Here is a 21413-nt window from a genome sequence, read left to right on the forward strand (position 1 = left end):
TACGATAAACTGTGCATGTTTAAAGCATATGATGTGATGCATTTTGATACCCTTGAAAGCATCTCCATCATCAAGGTAATGAATATATCCGTCACCCTCAAAAGTTTCCTTCTGCTTGTTCATCATCCCTTCCTTCCTACCTCTTTGCAGGGTGCCCTTCCCCCCACTCCCTCTGCAGTCACCGATCTGCTTGGTTTTCATCACTATTGAGTAGTTAACGTTTTCTAGTCTTTTTTTGTTCTGTTTTGTTCTGGCCTCTTTCACTCACCATAATTATTTTGAGATTCTTTCCTGTTGTTGGGTTTTGTTTTCCATAGTTTGGTTCATTTTTATTGCTGAGTCGAATTCTGTTGTATGGATACATCATTTTCTGTTTATTCACCGTCAAACGTTTTGTATGTATTTATTCTTTTCTTCTCTAAGCTAAACTTCATCTTCACTTCAATTCTGCCTCCCGAAGGCTTCATGATATCACAGGAGTTTTGTTGTCAGCCCATCACATCTGCATCCAAATCACAGCCATATCTCTTGTGAATGTGTGAATGCGGCCTTTGCAGGTTTCTTCTCTGGGCTGCAGTGTCCTTATCTGAAAAATGAGCATAGTAATATGTACCTCTTAGGACTGTTGTAAGGGTTAAATATGTAAAGCATATAGAACAAAACTTGGCACAGTAAGTGCTATCTGGTTGGTAGTTATTATTACCATTGTTAATTGCATATGATATGTTTGGTAGCACTTCCAGTCCATAATAAACTCTCAACAAATGTTAGCTATTATTATTAATTGTACTAATATCACTATAGGACATAACAACTCTTCATTTCTTTCCTTCCTTCCTTCCTCGCCCCTCTTATGTTTTCAGTCTCTTCACTATTTTTGTTACTAGTTGTCCCCGTGTTACCTGATCAGGCAAAATAAAGGAGGGCAGTGATTCCCAAAGTATGATCCCAGAACCAGCAACATTAGCACCGATTTGGGAACTTAATAGAAATGCAAATTCTCAGGCCCCACCCCAGACCTACTGAATCAGAAACTCTGGGGGGTGGGGCCATGGTCTGTGTTTTAACAAGCCTGCCAGGTGATTCTGATATAGCTAAGTTTGAAAACTAGTGCAGTCAGGTAATCGCCAGGCTGGTGCCGGAGTTAATGCAGGCTCAGTTCACATCAACCTTCTTGTTAGGAAAAGCACACTGTTGACTAATTGAGCTTAATATCAACTAAAACCCCTAAGTCCTTTTCACACATGTTGCTGCTAATCCCCATATTCCCCATCTAGCACTTGTACAGGATTCTTTTTGGACTGAAGTATAAGTCTTTACATTTATCCCTATTAAACTTAATCTTGTTAGATTCGGCCCATCGCTTCAGTCATGTTTGGGGAAATTTTAGTTCAGCTGGAATGAACCATGACAAAAAAGCAGGGCCCAGAGACCAAGGAGGAATGTTACAAGGACAACATCCTTTTATATATTGGCCAAATACTGGCCAACAAGATACTGACTATGGTGGGCTTCTAATTAAACACTTGAGACCCTGAGGGGATGTGGTAATTTGATTTCAGTTTAATTCAACTAACATTTATTGGGCACCTACCAAGTTCCTGGCTGTGAACAAGGTACCAGAGGGGGTGCTAAACAGCTCACTCTTTAATGTCAGATATTAATGTCTACTATCTGACATTAGTAGTAGAGACAAGTAGAGATGAAGGGGTTTTTGATTTTGGTTTTATAGCAGGCACATTGTAGCCCAATATGCCAAATACTCACAAGTCCCTTAAGGAAGAGAACTATTTTTTGAGTGCCAGATCCTTCACCATATGCTTTGTTGACACTTTCATATTTAATTTTCAAACCAATCCAATGACATAGGAATGATTGCCCCATATAAATTTGAGGAAACATAGATTCAGAGGTTAATGCATTTCTTCAAGGTCCCACAGGTAGTTAGTGATAGAGCCAGAGGAAGCCCCGAATCTATATGGATTTAAAGAACATACTGCATATAAGCTTTCTCCTTGTGATCAAGAAAATTAAGGTCTTTAAATATCAAAACCACTAGTAGCTTAAAGTCCAACCATAAACTATTAATGCTTTTGGACTGATTTATAATAGTTAGGTTTAAAATCCTAAAAACATTAAAATAGTGATACATTACCTACCCCTATATATACTGAATAGTGCATTTAACTGGGCTCACAGTCCTAATTAAAAAAAAAAAAAACAACAGAAAAAAACTTATGTTTGGGTCAGGCGCGATAGCTCATGCCTGTAATCCTAGCACTCTGGGAGGCCGAGGTGGGCGGATCACTTGAGGTCAGGAGTTTGAGACCAGCCTTGCCAACATGGTGAAACCCTGTCTCTACTAAAAATACAAAAATTACCTGGTCATGGTGACGCATGTCTGTTATCCCAGCTACTCAGGAGACTGAGGCAGGAGAATCACTTGAACCAGGGAGGCGGAGGTTGCAGTGAGCCAAGATCGCGGCATTGCACTCCAGCCTACGGGACAGAGCGAGACTCTGTTTCAAAAAAAAACAAGTTATGTTTGGTTTTGTTCTTATTTGCCTCTTTTAGAGTGTTAGCCACATATTTTAATCCATCTATATCACAATATTAATATCAATATACAATATTAACACAGTATTATTAATACTGTAACTCCAAGTTGTTACCTGTAGCAGCCAGATCTTTGGAAAATATATAATTTCCTCCTCTAGGGGGCAAAACTAATCAATTCTATTCTAGCAGGTAATAGCTGTGATATTTTACTGATACATAATGTGCATTTTAGTAAAGTATCTTGTAGTATAATGGAAAGACACTGGACTTGGAGTCTGAAGATAAAAAATATGCTTCCCCTTACTAGCTATATCACCCTGGGTAAAAAAATTTAACTTATATAAACCTCAGTTTTTAGATCTCTAAAATGGGATGATAATGTTCATGGAGTTGTGAAAATTAACTGAAATAGTATTTATGAAGTTTCTCTGTGGTCTGGTAATGTTTTACAAATATAAGGTTTTTTTAAACTTATCCATTTTACAAGCTGCCAAAATGTGAAATATTTTGGATGCTTCTGCCACCTACACATCTACCTAATTCGTAGAGTAGAATTTGAGATTTTTGAACTTCTCTGAAAACGCATCCATTCTTCCATAGTTTCGTTTTAGCAGTAGAGTTTCCTGTAGAGTTACATACAAACAGTGGAATAGAACTGATATTAAAATTCTAGATTCCGTTTGTTAACTTGCATTTCAAAGATAAATTCTGTTTAACGAGCATTAATATTGTCAACACTACTGGCATCATCATTATAAAAAGATTCCCACTGGGCACCAGCATGCCTGATGCCATGTGCTATGGTTATATAAAGTGAGTTAAGCTTAAGAAGCCTAGCTCTTCAGGACTTTATAATATGGGCAGACTTTATATGAATAGGGGAAAAAGTAAAGATATGCATTTGAATGCCTGGATTTAAACCCCTGCTGCATCCCTTATTAGGTGTATGACACCTAGGCAAATGACAATCTCTTAAATTTCAATTTATTAATCTTTAAAATTGGGATAACAGTAACTACCAGATTGAGATGTTGTGAGAATTAAATGCTATATTATGGGTAGAGTGCTTAGTACAATAGCAGTATTTAATGCACAGTCAGTATCAGATATTATCTGAGCTAAGAACTCTATACTGCAATATCAAACTCCTAAACTTTTCTTCTTTTTTTTTTATGTTACTTTAAGTTCTAGGGTACATGTGCACAACATGCAGGTTTGTTACATATGTATACCTGTGCCATGTTGGTGTGCTGCACCTGTTAACTCATCATTTACATTAGGAATATGTCCTAATGCTATCCCTCCCCCGTCCCCCGATCCCCCAGCAGGCTCCGGTGTGTGATGATCCCCACCCTGTGTCCATGTGTTCTCATTGTTCAGTTCCCACCTATGAGTGAGAGCATGCAGTGTTTGGTTTTCTATCCTTGCGATAGTTTGCTCAGAATGATGGTTTCCAGCTTCATCCATGTCCATATAAAGGACATGAACTCATCCTTTTTTATGGCTGCATAATATTCCTTGGTGTATATGTGCCACATTTTCTTAATCCAGTCTATTATTGATTGGCATTTGGGTTGGTTCCAAGTCTTTGCTGTTGTGAATAGTACCGCGATAAACATATGTGTGCATGTGTCTTTATAGCAGCATGATTTATAATCCTTTGGGTATATACCCAGTAATGGGATTGCTGGGTCAAATGTTATTTCTGGTTCTAGATCCTTGAGGAATCGCCACACTGTCTTCCACAATGGTTGAACTAGTTTATAGTCCCAGCAACAGTGTAAAAGCATTCCTGTTTCTCCACATCCTCTCCAGCACCTATTGTTTCCTGACTTTTTAATGATCGCCATTCTAACTGGTGTGAGATGGTATATCATTGTGGTTTTGATTTGCATTTCTCTGATGGCTAGTGATGATGAGCATTTTTTCATGTATCTGCTGGCTGCATAAATGTCTTCTTTTGAGAAGTGTCTGTTCATATCCTTGGCCACTTTTTGATGGAGTTGTTGGATTTTTTCTTGTCAATTTGTTTCAAACTCCTAAACTTTACATCTTTCTTTTCTGGTCATCATACCATGCAAAAATGAGGTTACTCTGATAATAATGAATAAATGCGAAGCCTGGAAATTATTGTCAATCACCTGCATTGCTTCATGAACCCCCTGGAATCACAGAGTCTTAGAGTAGGAACCCCAGACTTTGAAAGTCATTTAGACCAATGACCTTATTTTGCATATGGGGAAACTGAGATCCACTCAGGTTAAGTGTCCTATCCAAGGCTATAGAGACAGTTCGTGATGAAGCTGTACTAAAATCTGGGCTCTACACTCAAAGTGTGTCACTCTCCCTCCTCCATACTGTCTCCCTAGACAGCCTGGTCATTTTAATCCCTTCTGATATTTGCCTTGCCAATAGGACCATGCTGTTCTGGCCTGCTGCCAATATAGGCTGCCCAATTCCAGTTAAGTCTTCATGGTTAATCTTGTTATTCATCTCCTCTTTTTTTCCTAGCATGTAAGTTTCACAACGTATTTAGTAGGGGGAAAACCCCAAAACCTGCCTTTGTTTTCCAAATAAAACCTTATTTGTGTCAAAAAAAAATGAAATCAATAAAAGCTTCCTTGTTTGGATAGGGATGGGTTGTGAGTCCACAGGCCCATAGACTCAGCTCAGACCCTTCGTTCCCATTCCCTCTAAAGTGGTCCCTGAGGGAGTTCCACTGAACTCTCAGGGCTTCTCTTAGCAACACAATTTAAAAGTTACTATCTCACATGTACATTTAACAATGGTTATTCCTGGGGACTCTCAACTTGTCAGGAGCGTCTCAGGCCACTTTCATATGTGTGATCCTGTTTAGCATTTCTGTATTTTTTAATATGCTAAACAGGATTACACATATTATGACATATTTTAAATGTTTCCACTCAATAGATTAACATTTTAAATTCAGATACAAAATTGATGACAGCAGGTGTGACCTCCTTTTGATATAACACCAGAAGTTGAACTTTGAGATACTTCCACTTCCATCTTCAACTTGGCATTGGCCCTTAATTTTCTTAACTTGGCCTGTTCCTCGATTCTCAAGATCCAACTCAACCATCATTTAATGGGTGTCCACTATGTGTTAAGTTCCCCACTAGGTACTTTTTCAAAGATGAAAAAGATATAATCTTTGCTCTTCAAGCAAGTAGCACATTAATGAGGGCAACAGCTCCAAAGTGTTCCCTATGGAACTGTGTCGTTTCATGCCTTTGAGCAGTTCCTGGCCCCTGACTTGTGTTAATAGCAGTGGAGGTGACACAGTGCCAGTTCAGGGCCCCCTTTAAGAGGACTGACAGCTTCTGATTCCTTCCTTTTGGAACGCTCTTATTTTGGAACCCTGAGCAGCTGTATAGGAAGTTGAGCTGCTTTAGTGGAGGGACCACATGGAGAGACATCATGAAGAGAAAGAAGCCCAGCTTTCCCAACACCAACATCCCAGCTTGAGCCCAATCCTCCAGCTATCTCAGCCAAAGTTCTAGACGTATGTGTGAACTGTCTTACATGCTCCATCTTTGTTGAGCCCTCAAGTTGACTGTAGCTCCCGCTGATGTCACGTGGAGCAGAAGAACCACATAGCAGATCTCAGTCAACCCATGGAATTTTGAGATACTAATAATTTAGTTATTACTTAAGTCATTATGTTTTGGAATGATTTGTTACATAGCAATAGGTAACTGAAGCAGATGGAGAAAAAAATGATGCCATGTGGTAAGTGCTACCATTAAGGTATGTACAAACTGAAGTGTTAGCATTGACAAAGCCCTGACTAGAGAGTAATTGGCTAGGGACTAGAAGTATGCCAGGATTCATGGAGGAGCTGGCATAATGAGCTGAAGCCTGAGGAATGAGTCAAATGTCATCAGGTAAAGAAAGTAGCATGTATAAAAAAGCCTAGGAGAACATGTTAACAATACATATTCAGTATGTAGTTCAGTGTCAGCTGGGAGATAAAGCATCACAAAGGTATACTAGAGCCAACTATAAAGGCCTTTTCTTATCAGGCTAATATTAACCTGCAGGCAGTGGAAAGCCAATGGAAGGTCTTAGGCACTGCTACGAAATGAGCAGTTATCACATCTGTTATCTTAGGCTTCCTTCTCCTTAGCCATTTTACGCTATGGATCACTTCCTCTTCCCCTTTTCGCTTCTTCTGTGACTTTATCTAGGTTTTCCTCCTGCTGATCTAATAGGTGCTTCTTTTTTGGCTTCATTGGTTCCACTTAGTTTTCTACTGGAATTTCTCAAATTTCTGTCTTTGATTCTCTACTCATCTTTCCCAATATTCTCTTTTGGCTGCAACTGAGACTCCTTGGCAGAAGATTCGAAATCTCTGTCTTTAGACTGGCCTTGCTTTCTAAATGCCATATTATCTCAGACAAGTAAAACCTAATTCAGTCCTCCTCCCCTCCCCACTTCCCCCCTGTTTTTCTTTTTTTAAAAAGACTTAATCCCAAATGTAATAGTAGCCACTTTTCCCCTAGAAAATCCAGCCCCTTCTCTTCATTTTCCCATTTTTCTGTCATTTCTTTCTATCACCCAGGCTTACAACTTCAGAATCACATCTTTAATTCCCAGCTTTCTCACATACTTAACTGTCACTCAAGTTCAATTGTTCCTCCTTTATACTGTCTTTCACATTTTTTTGGTTTATTGCTTTCTTTATAGTTTCCTTAAAATTAATGCTGATCTTGCCAATCTCCTGCTATATTATTTTTTCAAGGCCATTGAGTCTGTAGTTGAAAAACTGGTCCTTCCACAATCTGGTCCATAAGTGTCTTATTTTTCCACACTCTTCTTGTTGAACTCATCTGTACATAGTATAGCTTGTAAAGGGCCTTGATGTCAAGTTGATTTTAGGACCCTGACGCTGTGTTGTATATTCTGTGCGTAACACTATTTTTTATCTTGCCAAATAGGGAAGTAAGTTTAGCTAAATAAATATGAAGTTTTCTTGATAGGAAAGCGTGGGGAACAAGAGGAAACATGTTTCTTTTTTTTTTTTAGGGCATTAGAGAAAGCTAACCAAGGAATAGAAGATAGATGCCTCGGTGCTGAGGATCAAATGTTTTTCATGGGTTGGCTAGAAGGAATCATTCAGAAGGCTTACTAAAAGCACAGATAGCCAGGCCCTACAGCATAGCAGTGGATCTAAAACTTGGCTACATGTTAGAATCACCTGTGGTGGGTGGATGGTAGGGAAGAGGCGAGAGATGCTTTAGAAAAATACTGATGCCTAGCTCCCCTCACAAGTAAGTCTGATTTAATTGGTTTTGACTGTAACCTGGGCAACAGAATTTTTTAAAGCTCCCCAGGTGATTTATAATGTACAGCCAAAGTTGAGAACATGACCCTAGAGATTCTGTTTCACTATGTCTGGGATGGGGACAGTGAATAAATGTCCCCATGTGATTCTGAGAGCCACCTTGCCACAGGAAGAAGCATTTGTTTCCCTGGATATTTCTGAAAAAGGATTCAATAAATGCCTAAGGCAGGCACAGAATGGAATTGTTCTTATAGATGGGGTAACAGGCTGACTTCTGAATGGAAGCTAGTGAATATGTCCAGCTCATCCTCACACCCTCCTCTCACAATGAGATTACCCATCACTCTTCAGTTCTCTCCTCCCAGAAACCAAACTGACTTGGTTTTATCACTTTTTCTGCTTCAGCCAAACTGCCCTGTTTGTTGTCCTCTATGAATTTTCACTTTCATTGTATCTTTCTTTTCCTACTACTTAGCTACTTATGTCAAAACCTTACCCACCCTTAATGCTCAGCATAAATCCCACCATGGTAGTGAAAACTTCAGACACATACTGAAGTACTGGGGATTAGAACTGCAACATATTAACTTGGGTGGAGGAACACAATTCAGCCTATGTTCATACCTTATGTGACAGGTGAGAATATAAATTGTAGCACACTGAAAACAAAGAAATACCTAGTTAGGGCTACACATGTGTTTATTATCATGCCAGTAATTTTGCTTTGAATGATAATTTCATACATATGACTCAGGAGGCAAGAAAGGATAAGTAATTATGAACTTAATTTTAATTAATTTTATTGATACTACTTATAACAGTTTTTGACTCATAATTGCCCATATGAGAGTTCAAGCAGTAGATATGGCTGAAGCTAAAATGGAGGAACATAAATGGCTTTAGGATATAGTTGAAAAAGGGTGGGATTTGGAGGGCGACTTTGGGTATATCACGACTTTTCTGAGCCTTTGTCCCATCACCTGTAAAAGGGAATGTTAGCTGTGTAATCAGTGAAGGTGGCATGAGCAAATGAATATGAAAATTTAAAACACTATTTAAAACACAAAATTTAAAACACTATTCAAATACTTTTATTATTATTGTGATGAGTGAGAAATTTGAAGAGAAGCCTCCAGAACTGTTCATTCCCCACAAAATAAGAGGTTCAGAGAAACTGAGACTAGAATGCTGCGAATAAAATCTAGCTGTCTTCTGTTGCTTGACTTTACCTAAAATCTTCTCATTGGTGTATATATTTTTTCTGAATATATTACACAGAAGAACCTTTATCACTGAAAATCCATATGATTACTAGCAATGAGTTTCAATGTTAATGAAGTGCTATTTGCATAGTATATAGGACCTGTCCTATTTTTTTATTACTTACAATATGGATAACATTTAGGAGTTGTTCTCAAGGTATTAACAGCTATTGGGTAAAAAGTCAGATTTCAAAACTAGAATGAGATAACGAGGTCTTTTCCTGATGCACTGATATTAAAGGGCTCCTATATATATGTGTGTGTGTATATATATGTGTGTATATATGTGTACATATGTGTGTGTGTGTGTGTGTGTATATATATATATATATATTTTTTTTTTTTGAGACAAAATCTCACTCTGTCACCCAGGCTGGAGTATAGTGGAGTGATCTTGGCTCACTGCAACCTCAGTATCCCAGGTTCAACTGATTCTCTGACCTCAGCCTCCCAAGTAGCTGGGATTACAGGCAAAAGCCACCATGCCCAGCTAAGTTTTTGTATTTTTAGTAGAGACGGAGTTTCGCCATGTTGGCCAGGCTGGTCTTGAACTCCTGACCTCAAGTGATCTGCCCACTTGGGCCTCCCAAAGTGCTGGGATTACAGGTGTGAGCCACCACACCCGGCCAATATTTTTGGAATAATGAATTTTAAAAGTTGCACATGGTTTTAAGCCACTTGCTACTTGGCCTCCTCTGACAAGTCAGGGTGGCAAATCAGTCTTGGGCCCTGGGCCAGTGTCGTTGGCAGCCAGTTGAGATGATGGAGTTGGGGGCCAGAAGTCAGAGTCAGGAAGCCTCTTAATACCTGCAGGATGCCTCCTCTCTGTCTCCTTTCTTCCCTATGCTACTGATTTGAGGGTACTATTTTGCTGTTTGTACTTGGGTCAAAATTGCTACTTACGGCTTTGAAAGACATAGAAAAGGATCAATAACTATGAAATTAATGTTTAATGTCAGCCTGCTCACAGCTCCTTGATTTTCTGATGTGTGTCTAAATTACTGTTGTAGGCAATAAATATAGTATGAAGTTTGAATCCCCATTGTGCCTATGGCATATTAAATAAATAGCTTATGTATTTGCAATCCTTTCTTCTGATCCTACTTACCAGTCAACAACTCACTATCTTGTCCAGCATTCCCTCTTGTTCATACTTGTATATGGAGTATCTACCATAACCCCAATACTTAGTGAGTAGCTATTTCAGTGAAAAGGATAATAAGTAGGGTTGCTAAGGCCCATATGGTTCAAGTGAATCATATTAAAACAAAACAAGACCCACTGGAAATTATCGTTAAGTTTGCTGCTACAGTTCTTATAGTCATCACACTTGTCAATAACTCCAGAGCCATGGAGAATAGGTAAGTAGCTAAGCAGCTCCTGAAAGGTGGGAAGGTAATGTTGTGTCTCTTATTTTTGGTGTTGCATAATTTATTTATTCTTGTAAAGGTTGGAAGGGCAAATGTAAGGAAATAGAAATTAAATGCAGGATGTTCTCACTCATAGGTGGGAATTGAACAATGAGATCACTTGGACACAGGAAGGGGAACATCACACATCGGGGCCTATTGTGGGGATGGGGGAGCAGGGAGGGATAGCATTAGGAGATATACTTAATGTAAATGACGAGTTAATGGGTGCAGCACACTAACATGGCACATGTATACATATGTAACAAACCTGCATGTTGTGCACGTGTACCCTAGAACTTAAAGTATAATAATAATAATAATAATAAAGAAATTAAAAGCAGGAGACTAGGCCAGACCACAGCCCCTCCATGTCCCAGGCTACCTAGCTGGAAGATGAGGCACAAAGTGACACAAAGGTTGAGAGGATGACTTCTTTAACTAATGTCAAGGATCATGAAATTGCAACTAGCCTAGGAAACATCTGGGATCTTCTTCAGAATTAAGGACCAGTGTTGTTGTCGTTGCTTTTTCAGGAGAGTATGGAAATGAAGCATCCTTGCGACAGAAGGTGGGGTTGTTAGAGTGGTGATGGCAGCCAGAGAAGCAATCCTCATGACCTTTATGGAGCAGAGAAAACAGCTGGACAGCTGATATTTTCATCAGCTATGTCTTTGCCCAGCTGCACAGATGGGCACTTAAATTATATAATAAATCACAGGCATTCCAATGTACCCATCAAACCCTGTCAGTCATATAGCTTAAAACCTTTAGAATCACAAGATATTGGAGGATGTTTGTCACAATTGGGACAGTTTGGTTTTTAATATAATATTCTACCTATTGTGGTAGCAAAAGAAATCTATTGGATAAGGAGAGGTAATACTTGTGGTCAACTCCATGTTATACCTCCAATTCTTTCTCTCTGCTGAAGATCCCATTTGGCTTCTTAGAGAATAAGCTTCCTCAACTATGAATGATAATTGTTACTATCTAGCCTCAGTGTCTCTTCTAGGGTAAAAGTGAAATTGAGTTTTATAAAATAAAAAAAGTAGTAGTATTTTTATTTCTTATGATTATAAAGGATTTAACTTCATCAGTATTCAAGTGGTCTTGTATCATTCACGGATGACTCAATAGCAACGTGTCTACAAATTATTCAAGCTCTTTCCATGACTCATGCCATGTATTATAACAAAGTAAGTTTTCCCTCTCTCCTGAAAAAAAAGGCCTATTTTTTTATATGAAAAGGGGTAGACATTTGGAAACTTTTAAGAAAGAGATTTTATTAATAATATAAATGGTTGTTAACATTTTTAAAGTGAATTAAAAGCTTGTCACCAGGATACAACTAAGATTCTAGAAGCCATAGACTTCCATTTGGTGGAACATGAGTATCAATATTATAAAGATTTTATAATGACTCCTTCAGAAATGTTAGCATGGAGGTGCATGTACCCAGGTGGAGGGAAGCTGGTCTATGGTCTGTGTAAGTGCTGCTATAACAAAATACCACAGGCTGGGTAACTTATAAAAAACAGAAATGTGTTTCTCACAGTGCTAAAGGCTAAGTCTAAGATCAAGGAGCCAGCAGGTTTGGTTGTGTGGTGAGGGCTGCTCTCTATTTCCAGGATGGTGCCATACTGTTCCATCTTCCAGAGTGGAAGAACCTTCACGTGGTGGGAGGCAGAAGGGCAAGCAAGCTGAATGCTGTGTGAAAACCTCTTGTATTTCATTTGATTTTTATTTTTTTTAGTTTTTATGAGACAGAGTCTTGCTCTGTGGTCTAGGCTGGAGTGCAGTGGCACAATCTTGGCTCACTGCAACCTCTGCCTCCCAGGTTCAAGCGATTTGCATGTCTTAGCCTCCTGAGTAGCTGGGACTCCAGGCACGCACCACCATGCCTGGCTAATTTTTATATTTTTAGTAGAGATGGGGTTTCACCATGTTGGCTAGGCTTGTCTGGAACTCCTGACCTCAAGCAATCCACCCGCCTCCGCCTCCCAAAGTACTGGGATTACAGGCTCAAGCCACTGTGCCTGACCTGAAAACCACTTTTATAAGGGCCTTAGTCCCATTCACAAGAGAGAAGCCCTCATGACCTAATCACCTCTTAAAGGCCCTGCCTCCCAATCGCATTGTGACATCTGAATTTTGTCGGAATACATTCAAATCATAGCAGGAGCCTACTGTCATTCAGAATGATCTGAAAGTCAGCATTGTTCCTGAAATAAGTCAGGAAGCATACTATACATTTAATAGCATGCTGAATAACTAAGACCCATATTCTTGAGTAACCTGGGATGACTGAGCCATTTCCAGCCTATACTCTCCTTGCTCTTCCCACTTTTCACAAGAAGTGATGGTAACTACTGCTCTATAAGGTCAGAGGCCCAACTTTGTCTGAGATATCTATTAGTGTCTGCTTCTACCCAGCTGGTTCTGGGGAGTCTTTGGGCTGGGAGTGGAGGGGAACCCAGGATGTGGAAACTCCTTAAAATTCATACCTGACGGGTTCCGTGGGTAGCACACTGGCCTTAGATACTCAGCAAGAAAAAAAAAAAAACAACAACAAAGTTTTTCAACTAACTATATTAAACTCTGTGGCCCTCCACTCCTTAGGAAAAAAACTAACATTATTATTTTTTTTTCTGACATATCATTTTTACATTTGGAAAATTTTGAAGATAAAAAATTATATATTTTATCATTCAGAGATAACAACTTTTAATGTTTGGGGAAATTAAACATATATGCACTTATATGTCATTCATATGTATACAACTTTGAAGGAATACACATTTGAATGATTTGCCCTTCAAATTTGAATATAAATCTGAGCAGATATGTTTTACTCATTTATTTGTGAAACATCTTCAAGCCACTAAGTGCGGAAGTCCTAACTATCACTCTTGAGCTGTCTCTACCTACCTGGCCAATTCATCTCTCCTCTCTTCGGGCCAATTTCCTAAGAATACTAGGGATATACTTATTTGGTGCAGAGGATGGGTTGATGGCCAGGGCCATTCCTGCTCCCAGTGCAGGGTATAAAGGGATCAGTAATGACTAATCAACTCCGGATTGCTATTGCTCCTGGCTGGTACCTAGTGTCACTGTTGAAGACTGTGCCCAAAGGCCAACAGATGCTTGTCTATTCTGTGTCATGCATTTGTTGGTCTGAATGCCTGTCAGCACACAAATGGGGCCCTGAACTTGCGCTTTGAAATTATAGCTCTTAGTTTGCATGCAGATATTCTGTCATTATTCACTACAGCAAAACTTTCTGTATATCACTATGTCGTCATGGCTAGCCTTAGTCACACACCATTGAGACTTTTAACAGTGCAGCCTGGGAAGTGTGTGACTCTGGCTAGCCTTAGTCACACACTATTGAGACTCTACAGTGCAGCCTAGACTTGCCCATTCTTCAAAGTTATTTCAGGGACTTCCTTGACAGTTTTAGCCACTGAGCCTGGGGCAGTACCACTCTGTCCACCCTCCTAAGTCTACTTAACTCTGAGTCTCAAGAAGCAGAGTCAATAAGTGCATCCCTTTGCCACAGAGGCCTGGATTCCTTTGGCAAATGAATCCATGGCCTTATAAGAACAAGTTCTCTTTGTAAAATAATGAAGCAGATTGTGTTAAAACACTTTTAAGAAGCCAGTATTATGTCTACTTTTAAAACTGTGTATCTTAGTTATTTATAGAACTAGGAATTTCCTTTCAAATAATTCATCTCTGAACTGGAAATTTTGTGCAAGTAATTTGTAGTCTCAACATCTAGACATAAGAATAAATGATGTAATTCTTAAGTAGTTTTCTACCCCCAACAAGGGGCATCCCATTGATGCTCAATCAATCATAATAGATATCCTGAGTATATAAATATCATCCCAGTAGATGGCACAGCCTTTGCCACATTGCGGAAGCTAATGACATGCTTGATTTCTCTTATTTTAACATTCAAATAGGGATGTTAAAGTCCTAGGGAACAAATAGGATATATCACAAAATATATCTCTGTCATCAAATATATCAATATATCATCAAAACATACCACCAAAATATATTTCTATTTTTTAATCTCAGCAGCCACCTCCTAGTCCAAATGACATCATTTTTCACCTGGACAACAGGAATGGAATCCTCATTGGTCCTCTACTGCCAGTCTTGCCAAATTCTAATAGATTTCCTTGCCATAGCAAGAGAAAAAACAAAAAAATCAGATCATGTCACTCCCAAATTTAAAACCCATCAAAGGCTCTTCCTGGGTTTTAATTTATCATAAATGAAAAGCGCTTTGCCAGCTCTGGGCCTTTGCCCTTATTCCCTAGTCCTGGTGTGCTTCTCTCCAATTCTTCACCCAGAGGCTCATTCTCAGCTGTTAGATGACTTCTCTCGCATGGTTGTCTCAGAGGCGTCTTCCCTGACTTCATTTCTAAGGCTGCCACCTGCAGTTTCTCTCTTATTTCCTTTATGGAATTGTCATTTTAGTGGAGTTTTGAGGAAGAGTAAAAGTAAATATTGCCCAGTCTGCGATATTTACCTGGCTATTGTGATCATACTTGTTTTGTGGAACAAAAGTTGTTACCATGTTCTGTACAGTTTTAAAACCTGCTTTTTATAATATTAAATCATAAACATTTTTGGATTAGCAAATATACATCTGTAACATGATTTTTTATTATATTGATATGTCATAATTTAGGTAACAGAACTCTACTATTAGAAATTTCAGCTGCTCTTTTGTGAAAGAGTTGGAGAAGACCAAGGTAATTCTTAAGGCCTTAAAAAAATGGAGATGGACTTTTGAAACTAAGATTGTAGTCTGAAAGGAGAAATATGGATCAGTGACAGGGTAAACAGAAATGTATTCTCAGTATCATGGAAAAACTAGCATTGGGGTTGCTCTTAAAGCACAAAAGAACTAAATTTTGAACAAGTAATGGAAATACCATATTAACCTTATGAGCCAATTAGAGTGTGGTTTCTTATGTAATGAACATGGTGGATTATGATAGAAGAATAGATTTGATGGTTAAAGCAATGGGTTGAGTTTTTGAAATGTTAACTTTGAGATATTTTTAGAACATCTGGGGGAAGTTCTCTAGTAAGTAGTTGGTGTGGGGCTTAGGAGGAAGTTCTGGATTGGGGAGACAGCAGCATATGTTGAATGGTAATTGAGACCAATAGAACTGGATACAAAAATTCAGGGAGAGTATGTAGAATAGTAGACCTATGAACAAAATGGTGAAGAACACAAACATTTGCAGGATGGACAGAGGGAGATGAACATTTAAAGGAGGTGGAGAGAAGAGGCCAGAGAACTAGGAGTAAAGCCGAGAGAATGTGTGTTGTGGAATTCTCCAGCATTGATTAGCCTAACTGTGCTTGACTGGTCATATGAGTGCTTTTCCTCCTCTTGATTCTTCATTTGTATCTCCCCAAACTGTGCTCACACAGAGAATAACTTTTCCAGACAGAGCATCCTCTTCTTCAATAGAAAATATACATGTTATTGTATTCCCCAGACAGAATATCCAATAAGTGCATTAAGCTCATTGAATGATTGCTAGGGTGTGATCTGAAGCATTCAGGGAAGGCTACTTTTTTGTCCTGAAAGAACGCTCTGGCTGACCTACAGCAATTCTTGACGTAGTGGGCACTTAGTACACCCCAGCGAGTAAATGGTTCCATGAATATTGAATGTCTAAGTATCTTATTAAAATGCAAATATCCTGAGAGGGATGACAAATAGTCAACCCCTATTAACAATTTGATAGGCTGGGGACTTGTTATTGAAACTCTTTTCATTGTGGTCAGTCTCTATGTAATAGGCTCATAGGGCTAATTACTGTGGAAGGTAGACCTAGAGTGGAGGCTTAGCTAGGAAGGGTGTATCTAGCACATTAGTTCAGTTTTACAATATCCATACACACCATCGATATTTGTCTCCTTGGCTGCCATAACAAATGACCACAAACTATGTGGCTTAGAATAACAGAAATTTATTGTCTCACGGTTCTGGAGGCCAGAAGTCTGAAATCAAGGTGTCAGCAGGGCCATGGCCTCATTGAAGGCTCTAGGGAAGAATCCTTCCTTCCTTCCTCCTACCTTCTGGTTATCAGGAACCTTTGGGGTTCCTTGCCCTGTAGGTGCAGTTTTCCAATTTCTGCTCTTCACATGGCATTCCATCTTCTGTGTCTGTGTGTCCCTGTATTTCTCTTTTCTCTTCTTACAAGGACACTAGTTATTGGATTGGGGCACACCCTAATTTAGTATGATATCATTTTAATTTAACTAATTACATGCAAATATCCTATTTCCAAATAAGATTGCACTCTGAGGTTCTGGTTGGATGTGAATTTCTGGGGAACACTGTTCAACCCAGCATACCATTTATTATGACTAGATGATGGTTAGATACTCGGCTAACCTCTAGGAAAAATCTGGCTGTGGAGACCAGAAATCATCATATGATATGAGACACTGACGCTGACAGGTATGTGTGTACATCCGCTGGGTAGCATAAAGGCACGTTTCACTTACTGAATGTGAGAGGTAACCTGTGAGCACCACACGGTAGGAAAAAAAGAGTGACAAAAACATTTATTTACTCTAAAAACATTGTGAGTGCATATTATGGGCCAGGCTTTGGGTGAAAGACTGGAAAAAGAGTGGTAAATGAAAGAGATATTACTCATGTCCCCAGGGAACATACAATCTAACAGAAAAAGATATGCAATAAAGAGGTATAGAATAAATATCCACTTGAAATTTTAAAACTGAGCAAGTGTTATGAGATTTACTGAGTGGTCTGTGAATGAGAACAACTGAGAGGAACCTACTGAGAGATGGTAGTCAGGTAGAAATATTGACACTGTAACTTGAACCCAAGAGGCGAAGGTTGCAGTGAGTCCAGATAGCACCGCTGAACTCTAGCCTGGGTGTTAGAGTGAGACTCCGTCTCAAAAAAAAAAAAAAAATTAAAATGTTGAAAGAGTTCAGGGTGAGAAATTAGAAGAAGGTGTGTCTGAAATCAGACTCATTTATTAGTTGTACCAACTTGGGCTTTCTTTTAACTTTGTGAGCCTGAATTTTTATATAAGTAAGATGAAGGTGATAATATTATTTATCTTTGAAATATCTTAGGGTTGTTGTGAAGATAAACCAATGCACATAAAAACTCTTTAACAATTATAACATACTACACAGATGTTCACACTTACTAAAATTGTTGGCCAACATATGACCTGTCAAAATAACTGAAAACTAGATGTTTGACTTTTCATATTTAAAAAGCTCCTCTTCCTATCTTCCAGAAGAATGTCATATGCATAGATGTGCTTAAAAATACTTTTGATGAACCTTATATCAACCCTTTAGGAATTTTAACCTGACATTTGTCATCTTCTGCAATTGCTTCTTTGCTAGATGCATAGAACTTTGTCTCTGCAGGGTACTGAGTTACCTTGTAAATGAGTAGTAGTAGTTTTTCTTTTTTTTAAAGAACTTTATGTACTTCCATAATTTCCGTAATAAGGAGGCTATTTTTCTCCTGTGTCTCATAAGCTGACTCCAAGGCAGTGCCTAAAGAGAAGTTCAGGAAATGTTAAAAGCAATGGAATCCTCATCAGAACAAATACAGAGTTTCCCATAGTGACCACATGGCAGGACAAAGCAGGTTTGGATACATGAGTCTTGATGGGATATGCTTGTCCAAGATTAGTTTCCTTACTTTAAAACTGTATCTCATTATAAAATGAGCCACACAGACTAGACATAAAGAAAATGTTACTGGCAGCCAACTTCAATTTTTAAATCCAAAGAGCTTAGAATACTTATAGGCATAATCTTGTTAATCTTCATAATACTATGAGGCAAGTCAAAGTATCATCACTCTTAGAGGAAAGTGTGACAAAACTTGGGTTTATTCTGAGTCCCTCTCTGTGTTTTTCGAAGACCTAACTCTGTGTAACTATTATTTAAATATTGAATATGATTCAGTTCTAGTACATAAAAAAAGAACATATGTATTATGGCTGAATTAGGACAAGGGTTCTCAGCCTAGAAAGATCTATTGGTCAATACATTAATTAGGACAACAAGTTTATACCCTGTGTCAATGTAATTGTTTATTGCTTAACTTAACCCTCCTTAATTTATTATAGTCATTAGTGTCTGTTAGCAAGAAACAATGTGCTTGAATTTTACAGGAGTATGTGGTTAGCAGCTTTCTGTCTCTGAGCTGGGACCTGCCTCACTTGATCTTCTCACCTTACACTTAACTCAGGACTGAGCTTTCCTTACGAAATGATTACCCTTCCCAGTAGAATTGTAAATAGTCATAGCTCCTATTTTGCATCTCAGCTCACAAACCTATAAAATGAGAGGAGATTAAGTGATCTCCAAATAATCTTGTACATCTAAAATTCTGAGTTAATGATTATCTATGTTGATACAGAATTAAGGCAACAATGATAGAAATAAACACTCCAAATTAGAGTATTTGAGACAATTAGAGTTACTTGTATGTTTTCATAACTATGTAAAATCAGTTTGAGGGTTAATACCTTCATACTAATTAGTGTACAGAACTGCTGCCACAAAAATTTGGTTTAGGTTTCCAGAGCATGACTTCTAGGAAAGTGAAAGTCGCCTGGCTTTTGGGGAGGCAGCAGGGAAGAGGCTTTTGCTATATGGTTTAGCAACAAATGTTTGAGCAGCAGGACATAGCTAGGAATCCAAGAATTTAGACATCATTGAGGAAATGGACTCTTAAAGAAGAACTGCTAAACTTGTAAGGGCAGATCTAAGTTTTACAGGGCCTGAAGCTTATTCAATTATAAAGAGCCCTCTTTAAAAAAATACAAAATTAGGTATGAAACCAATGTATGCTTATTCAGCAATGAATTCTGTTAAATGAATTCCATTAGAATTCTGTTAGAAGTGAATATTTACTTTTAATGCTCACAGCTTCTCCAACAGCATCCAATACAGGGAGAGTGCCATGGCGGAGATTTGGAAAGAGACTAGTCTTAACTAATCACATTTGAAATACTTTACTCTTATAAATTTTACAAAAACCTATGGCCATATGAATGTGTTGCTAACCCCCAATCAGGATCCCTGGACGGGGCCTGTGAGAGTGAGGGACCCAGAGCCTGAGCATCATTAGTTTCATACCACATCCACTGTTATCTATATGTCTAGAATATTCCATAGACAGTTCAATTAGAAGTTCATTTAACTTAAAACAGTGAAGTCATTAAAGAAAGAGGTAGATCTGTATAAACAATCATAAGAGTTGCAGAATATATTGTTAAATGAAAAAACAAGGCATGGGTTAATAGTATAGTATAATCCCCTGTATGTTAAAAAAAATTAAATATAGGCATTAAATGTGTGTGTGTTGGTGTGTGTATGTGTGTGTAATATATATTTGACACATACCAAATTCTTTTTTTTTTTTTTTTTTTTGAGACGGAGTCTTGCTCTGTCGCCAGGCTGTAGTGCAGTGACGTGATCTCGGCTCATTGCAACCTCTGCCTCCCGGGTTCAAGTGATTCTCCTGCCTTAGCCTCCTGAGTAGCTGGGGCTACAGGCATGTGCCACCACACCTGGCTAATTTTTTTTTGTATTTTTGGTAGAGATGTTGGCCAGGATGGTCTCCATCTCTTGGCTTCGTGATCTGCTCACCTCAGCCTCCCAAAGTTCTGGGATTACAGGCATGAGCCACCGTGCCTGGCCACATATCAAATTCTTAACAGTGATTATATTAATATTTGGAGGTTGTATGAGGTAATGGGTTATTTGAATTTTTGCACAACAAAAAATATTCATGTGTTACATGTAGGCCTCCTATTAATAACTGCACATCCCTCCATAATTTCAGGCATCCCACTCTCATACCATCATTAGCCATCTTTCCAATTCAATTCCTCTACAGCTTAACTCCAGCTATTTTTGACTCACAAAGATCCACAATCAAACCTCCTATCATTTCAATATCCCTACTCTCTTCATATCCCCACTTCTGTCGTTACCCAGCTTAATTTCCATGGCCCATTATTACAGTCATTGTGCATACACCTTACTGTCCAGCTACCTCTTGCTTTGTCATACTTACTTGGCAAAACTCCATCCCCGCTTGACTCCAACTCTCCTCCTACTCTGCCCCTGCAACTAAGCAGCTGAATATGGCTGGAGCAAAAACACACAACTCATGCTGACTGGTCTCATTTGAAATTCCTCACCTCACCTCAGGGGGCTTTCGTTGCTGCCCTGGAATCCTTCGCCATTTTTCCTAGTCCATTCACTCTCCCACACTCCTCGGTGGCTGTTTCATACTTTTTCCTCCCTCCTCAAACATCCATGCCTCCTCCGCCATCCTCACTCTCAGCTTTTGACTATGCTTGCTATTTCATTGAGAAAATAGAAACAATCAAGAGAAAAAAACACAAAAAAACCTTGCACCCATTCCCATCACTGTATCCACCCACCTACCTGTGCCCCGCACTCTGCCTTCTGTCCTGTTCTGTGGATGAACAACCAGGGCTTGCATCTCAGGCCAGCCCTCCACTTGTGCACCAACCCCGTCCTCTTCTTACCAACCTAACAACATTGAGGGCAGATGAATCCACAGGCTAGCAGGTACAGTGCCTGGGGTTCATGATACTTTTACAGGCACCTTTAAAATCATAAGAAAAGTTAGAACTTCTAGGTCAAAGAAAATGCTATAATATATGTTAATTTATTCATGTTTATATAATGCATACTATTTTAAATATTTTAATGGAGGAAGGGGCCCATGATGGCAAAAGTGCCTAGGGCTCATGGAAGTCCTAACATAGCCCTGACTACACTGCGGTCTTT

At 38.9% G+C, this 21413-nt stretch overlaps 1 protein-coding gene and 1 long non-coding RNA gene across 2 annotated transcripts in view; one reads left to right on the forward strand and one right to left on the reverse strand.

Annotated features, from left to right (window-relative positions):
• Positions 1 to 21413, forward strand: part of LOC135969415 (uncharacterized) — a 494620-nt gene that overhangs the window by 152167 nt on the left and 321040 nt on the right. The gene's annotated exons all lie outside the window — the stretch shown is intronic.
• LOC123571766 (uncharacterized) lies at positions 346 to 2519 on the reverse strand. Its single transcript, XR_010584803.2, has 2 exons — positions 2382 to 2519; positions 346 to 586 (listed from the first exon to the last, which is right to left on the reverse strand). It is a non-coding gene; the product is annotated as an uncharacterized lncRNA (long non-coding RNA).

The sequence above is a fragment of the Macaca fascicularis genome, chromosome 2, assembly GCF_037993035.2.
Source record: "Macaca fascicularis isolate 582-1 chromosome 2, T2T-MFA8v1.1".
Classification (NCBI taxonomy): Eukaryota; Metazoa; Chordata; class Mammalia; order Primates; family Cercopithecidae; genus Macaca; species Macaca fascicularis.